Below are 7,536 nucleotides of genomic sequence, written 5' to 3' on the forward strand. Positions count from 1 at the left end.
CCCAGCTCATGCAGTCCAGTTGGGGCAGTGAGTGAACTACTGTTCTGGGAAAAAGCTGGAAGCCAATCAGAGCTGCAGCCTCATGACCTGGCATTGAACTGGCTGGTCTGGTCCAGGAGCACAGACCTGACATTCATGAGAGCAGGAATTGTAGGTCACAGATGCTATCTATCTGTGCAGCTGTAGTGAACACCTATTCTTTCTGTTAGATGCATTTATCACAAGACCCTGCCCAAATTCAACCAGACATGGTCATCTCTACACTGTCTTCTGAAACTTCTTTAAATTCAGCCTTCAGAGCTCACTATCTGCTGACAACACTGTGGAACTGACTTCTGGCATGGATAGCTGTGGATACAGGTGTCATGAACTAGACAAGGTGTGCACAATTAGCTGGAGTGCCCACAAGCTCCTTGGTTTGCTTTCCTGCCCAGGAGGAGCCGTGCAGTATTTGGCCTGCAGGTCACTTCTGAAGAAAACAGCAAAGTGCTCTCTCTGTGTGCTCACAGCCCAGGGCATCCCTGGGAAGGCAAGGAAAACCCTGCCCTCGTTCTTCCTCCACTAGATGTCAGGTTTGGGTCATATATATCAATCTATGTTGGTAAAAACAATAAAAAGAACCCAGTATTTGCTGGCCTTCAAGGCACTATCGCCTTAAAACCGCTACAGTCACATCACCAGAGTATTGCTAATATGTTTGGAAATACTCACTGCCTGTGCCTCTTTTAAACATTTTCTGGTGCACAACTCAGCAATAAATGTAGCTACATCTGGTTTGGCCTGATTTTTGTTTCAGCCTACAAGTTGTCTGCAGGGTCCTCTGTCATATTTCTCGTTATGCTGATCTCAGTACTTCCCTATTGTAGGGATGCACATTGCAGCCAATTCAGCAAACCATAAAGTTTATGCTTTCATGATTATCATAATTTTACATGAATTAAAAATAGTCTGTGACTACTGTATTTTGGATCAGGAGAGGGGAAAAATCTCTGTGTTTATGCTGTGGCTTTTAAGAGGCTGTACTTTCATCTAGATATATTTTCTTCTTTCAGAAATGGACTCAATTCAAAGTAGCAGTGACTTCTTGTTCCAAAAGTGGTATTTTCTCTGATACCAGTTATACTTCTGATGTAGCTGTGAAGCTGTAATCTGAGGAAATCAAAATTTGCCACAGGGATAATATCTTTTATTATAACGCCTGTATATACTTGAAAAAGGTGGACAAGTTTTAAAATCCTAGAGCCTTTTCATTGGAGTACAGTAAAAACCTTGAAAAGACTCTTTAAGAACTTTGCTGGGAACCTAGCTGTCATCTTTGCCAAACTAAAGAAAATAGCATGGGGAATAATTACACATCTGGTCCACCCTTGCAGGTAAAATGTCAAGCAGTCAACAGCCAAAACTTGATTTTTGCACAGATCTGTGTAGCTGGGCTTTTGCAACTGCTTATTTTTCAATGCTAACATAGTCAGAGGCTTGTGAGTCCAAACACAAAGTTCCTCTGTAAATCTGTGCTTCAGTTCCCATTACAGTCACAATGCTCCTTCCTCCAGTTGGTTGTATTTGTTTGCTTTTCACAGATGGCAAATCACCATGGGTCAAGCTGACATCTCTCTCCCTGATGCACCCATTAGTGCTCCGTTCAGCCTGGGACTTTAAAACACTTTGGTGAAGAATCTGGTGAACTTCAAGCAATGTAAATAATTCAGATCACATAACAGTTTGCATACAGTCACCACTGTTTCTCCTTATCAGATGACTTTCTTGGGCATATGCCTCACACTCAGAAAGAAAATGCTTTCTCCTTCCGTGTCAGTCATGCAAGAAAGTTTTTTCCCAAATCAAATACTTAAATAGCCATCCCCCTGTTACAGGGGGAGAGGGCAACAAATCTTATATTTAATGTTGCCTAACAATTTTGATTATAAGGTCTGTTTTTTTGGTTGCTTTTAATTTTTTTCATATTTCAATCATTCAAGGCTGAAATTTTCCATCCTTGTTCTCTGTGTTGGGCTGAATTTTATTTTGGGAACATTTCACTGAAAGCTGGTCAGCAACTTCCAAGAATGAGGTTAGTGAAAAATATGGTTGGCCCATGCTGAAAATGTCTTACAGTGGTGTCACTGCAGTTCAGTCCTTCACGCAGGAGCTTGAAATTGGTGGGGGTTGATCCCTGGAGACATCAGTCTGTACTTGGTGGCCATATGAAAATCCTGTCAGATCTGACCTAGCTGTAAATCATTGCTTTCCACTTGCACATGGTCTGCAGAGCTTGTCTGAAATCCAGATGTTATCTTTGCTGAAGACTTGCCTAGTGCAGAGCATTCTTCTGCCGTAGGAGCTCAGCCTATGAGGAAATCCTATCCTTCAAATATGAGGAAAGGGCAGAGAGCTGGCTGTGACCCACTCTCCCTCATCCTGTGCCCCCTAGAGTTGGATGCAGCCTTAAACAGCACCAAAGAGGAGGAGGAAGAGAAAAATAATGGCTCAAAAAAGAACCTATTGGACAGCATCCAGGGACACACAAGGATGGATTTGCAGAACAAGGTCAGAGACAGAGCAGGTGGGAGCAAAACAGGCAGGGATACCCTGGGATGGCAGGATTTCAGGGGGGCAGAAGGACCAAGAGAAAGGGATAAATTTGGGAAAGAGGCAGAAGGGGACAGCCTGTGACACGCTATTCTAGGGTTCTAGGAGACTACCAAGTATTTGGCTGCTCTTTCTGCAAAAAGCTCTGCCTCCAAAAACCAGAAGAGAACTTGATTTATGCTCAGTATTCATCTTAATTTTTTTTGTATCCTTTCTTTCATCTAATCCTTACATTTTCTTTTTTCATTCCTCCTTTCCCTCCCCCACAAAAAACCCAGAAGAATTCAGGAGCATGCTTCTGTGTCCTACTGTGGAAGTCTGTTCCATTGTATTTCTTCAGATAAGAAAGATCTGGGATGCTTTGTGGCATTGAAGAGAGATAATGCAGTCTTTTCTCCTGGTTATCCCTCTTCATAAAAGATGTAGAGCTGTAAACTCTGACACCAGAAATGCTTGGATAAGTCCAGTAGGCTGGGAGGAAGGATAACATCAATGTTTGATGTAGGAAACCTGGTTGGATCATGTGAGGAGTGATGACCTGCAGGTAGCAGGGAGGTTGTGTGCAAGAGGAGCCACAGGCTGAGTAGACCATAAAAAAACATGAAAAACCTGAATTTCAGAGAGCAGATGCAGCCATTGAACTATTGCTGTGAAATGCTGAAGGAGGGAGGACAATGACTGTATATTCTCAGTATGAAAACATACAGCACACCTCTGGTGCATATTGAAGACTACTGTCAGGTAAAGGACTCCACAAATAAGTACAGCTTAAAGCATTTATGAAAAATAGGAGTGAAATGTGAAGTGAACAAGAGTTGGGGAGGAAGGTCTACAGAAGCTGTTGCCTAGAACACCCTTTGGTTCTCACCAGCTGCTGCCAAAGCTCTCCAAAGACATTGAGCTCACACAGGGTGGAACAGCAGAGGATCTCAGACATGACTCACCTTTGGCTTTTCCCCTTGATTTCCAGCTGTCCCTCTTGAAGCCAGGGAGTCAGAGGCAGCTGGATATGACATTAATCATTATATACTCTTATGTAGGTTTAGCTATGGATTATTTTGGCCACAGCCTTACCTGACCTAGGCTTCTGTAGCTGTGGCCTTCCTTCCTGGCCTTGTTTTTAAAGTACCATAGTGCTGGCGGTGAAAGTAGCAGCTCAAATCAAAGAGGACACTGAAAACAGAAACAAGAGGTACTTGGGACCTGCCCCTATCTGAGTTGAAGAGCGCTCTGCTCTTGATATCCCACTTCCAGTTTATCAGCTGGAAAAAGTCTTGGTAGCTTCTACTTGCAGTGGGAGTGATCCTGCTCTAAGCAGCACCATTTGGGAGTCAGTGATGACTAAGTCTTCATCAGACACTGGATAATATTCACAGAAGAATAGAAAAGTAGGCTAGAGGGGAGAAGCCATCTAGCCCACTCCTGTTCTTGAATTCAGAATGAGCTGCACCAGTGCCTTTCTCCACCCATGAAGATGCCACTTCCTCCAAAGAAAACCAGTTTCATCGATTGATGATACAAGGAAAATCTACAGATGTTTCATCTGGATCTTCCTTCCTGTAATTTTAGTTATTTTCCACCCATAATGGGCACAAAAAACATTTAGTCCCTTTCTCTTTATGTCTATTTTAAAAATACTTAAAGTTCATAGATGGGCCACCCCCTCTATTGTCTCTTTTCTAAACCAAGTTATCCAAATTCCTTTGCCTTTTCATCATGAGCCATATTTTCTAGACTTCTGGACATCCCAAATTCTGTCCTCTGACTCTCCAGCTGTTCAACATCCTCCCTTAATTAAAGCACCAGGAACTGGACATGATCTTCCAGCTGAGTCCTCTCCTGGTCTTCAAGTGGAACAAAAGAGACAGATTTTGCCAATACTACTGTTTATTCAGCTGTGATGATAGATAGTATTTTTGTGTTCATTACTCAGCAGTATGTTCCTTACTTATTTCTTCAGATGTGCCATCCCATCCTGAGATGAAGAAAGGAGACAAACACTTTCATTCCTCTCTTCCAAACAAAGAAGTAGCCTCATCTCTTCTTCAACTCAGATAAGAGTCAGGCTAAGGGTAATAGAAGTCTCAAATCTCAGACATCAACCACCTAGCAAAGAATTCTCATTTTTTGCTAAAAATGTTAAGAGGTAGCAGATGACGTAGAAAGACTCCATCCCAAATACATGACAGAGACAGCCTAATACATCCAGGGAGTCATCTCGGAGAAAAACAGACAGAGAAAACTGATAAGATATAAAGGAGGCCCTTGAGCAACAGTGTCAAGAAGAATCTGTATTGTGAAAGAGCCACCACAGCCTTGAGATTTCATGGTGGTGAAAAAGCAGAAAATAAAGGAGATTTTCATGAATCTCAGTGTTAATGAGACTGTGGACTCAAAAGAACAAATGAGAGGCTGCCTTTAGCCTTGAGGCTGAATTAGAGCTTAAGCTGAGCCTAGGGCCCTGGAACACCAGAAGTGATGCCTTCAGGAAAGCAAACCTCCACTGGTGTATTGGAAGTTGGTTTGTCTACTATTGCTAATGTTTAAACTCCCAGCAGAGCTTCAGCCTCCCTTGAAAGTAGAGACTTTGCCCTCAAGAAGCCACAGTGTGGCTTTAGAGGCTCCCTCAATCCCCACCAGCCCACTACAGAGGCATTCTGCTGGCTGACACTGACTCTGAGAGGGGAAGCAGCTGAGTTGAGGCAGTGTGACCCTGTTTCCTCACTGATCTGTGGCAGCATTCCACTGAGGGGTTTCTGTGTTTTGCAGCAGTTTTGCATGAAGCTTTCAGCTGGGGACACACTGCAATCTCCAGATTCCTCCCTGCAATGCTGCTCATTTGTCCAGCTCATTTGTCAATCTGCAGGAGGGTTGTTGATGTCTCCCATTGCTACTGTTTTTCCTGCTTCTCTGATTTCTAACAGGGTATTGAATTCAAGGCATTTTGCTAACCTGGGTCAGTAACATTATCTATCATAACAGTAATCTTCCATTTTAGGCCTGGAATTGAAATCACCTGGAGCTGGTGATGGAAAGCTAAAGGCAGAAGATGTTGTTTTCCTCACAAATCTGCATGCTAGGTTTTCCAGATTATTTCTCCAGGTCATCAAGATTATGTAAAGTCATTTCAAACCCTTCAAATATATTCTGTGTAATGTCTTTTCTGTGTTACTTGATTAATTTAAAAGTTACCAATAGAGATCTTAATCACCAAGTTAAGTCTGAATATCAAGGACTACTCTCCAATTATATTTTTTTGGTCAGTGTTGCTCTCAACTGCTGGATACTGTACACAGACAATATTTCCTTAGCTTGCTTCTTAGAAGCTCATATGAGACAATGTTCCAAGCATCACTAAAGTTAAAATAATCTTTCTGCTGTTCTTCCCTAGCCACAAGGCCCATCACAGGAACATATTAGATTGGTTTGGTATAATTTGTTCTTAATAAATCCACCCTGGTTGCCACTCACCTTGTAGTTGACTTCTGGAGGTTCAACTATTGCTTCCCCTGCCCCCTCATTATTGAAAAAAAAAAATCTGAGAGGCAACACACTTATCTCTGTACCTCACAGTTCCTCAAAGATAGCAGCTATTAGTGCTGGCATTGCTTCAGACAATCTTCCCAGTATCCTAGCAGGAATTTCATCAAGTCCAGCTGATTTGAAAACATCCAACATATCTAAGTCTCTTTCATGATATTGCTTGGTCTTGCAGCAAATTGAAAACATTCTCAGACATTCTTAACAAAATGAAGGCCCCAGACAGTAATTTAGAAATTAAAATATTCCCAACAGTTTGGAAAACCCAGGTAGCTGGGGCAAGCTGATAGGTGTGGAAAAGGCCAGGCTCAACATGAGTGTCCTTATGAAATAAAAAATGGGAAAGTTCTGAATCCTCAAGAAAATTACAATCCAGAACATGCAAGTAATCCAGCAGTCAAAGGAAAACAAACATAATGAATTTTATACAAGGTACCAATAAAAGAACCAAAGTAGTGGTGCACTCACTTCTACATAACATTTGAAATCTCAGAAAGGAGATAGAGAAGCAGAATGTTTGATCCAAAATGCAGACACTGATCAAGCATACATGTTGGAAACCTGGAGCAAATAAGACTATCAAAGGGACACTAAACAGAGGATACAAAATACAGAGATAAACTGTGCAGGAGGCAGAGCATTGCTCTGCTTCATTGAAGGCTCATCATCAAAACAAATTTACAAGCTCACCATCTCAAGTTACATGAATTCTGTACTGGTTGAAATTCAAGGCCCAAAGTGGAAGATTCTTGTTATGATAGATAATGTTACTGACCCAGGATAGCAAAGTGCCTTGAATTCAATGTCCTGTAAGAAATCAGAGAAGAAGGAAAAACAGTAGCAATGGGAGACACCAACAGCCCTCCTGTAGATTGACAAATGTCATCCCAGCAGATGAAAGAGAGATGACATTTTTGGGCTCTGTCAGCAATTATTCCATGGAGCATCTGGTCTGAGCCCACAGGAGCAAAGGCAGTCCCCAGCTTTGTGGCTCTAACCCTTCCAGTAGAAACTCCACTCCGTGACAGTGACCACAGAGGACTCAGCTTCACCAGCTCTAGAGGAGCACTGCAGGCCAAATGCACCAGTGCCATTGTCCTCCCCTTCAAGAAAGGCTACACAGGAATGAGGGAGCTTGTTAAATAGAGTCTAGAAAGGTCAGCAAAGAGAAATCCTAGCAAACAGCGTGGAAACTTCTGAAGAACACCAGACTGGAAGCACAACACCGCTGTGTATGACCTATTGAGAAAGGCTGGAGAATGGATTGAAGGAGGCCAGCACATATGAACAGCCAAGTAAGCAAGTTTATTAGCAGTAAAAAGGCAACTTCCAAAAAGATGTCTATTGTATCCAAACCAATAAAATGAGAAGCATAGTATTGTCAGGCAGATTAAAAGCAAAAATCCT

The sequence above is a fragment of the Zosterops lateralis genome (genome assembly GCF_965231275.1).
Source record: "Zosterops lateralis genome assembly, chromosome: 2".
Taxonomy (NCBI): Eukaryota; Metazoa; Chordata; class Aves; order Passeriformes; family Zosteropidae; genus Zosterops; species Zosterops lateralis.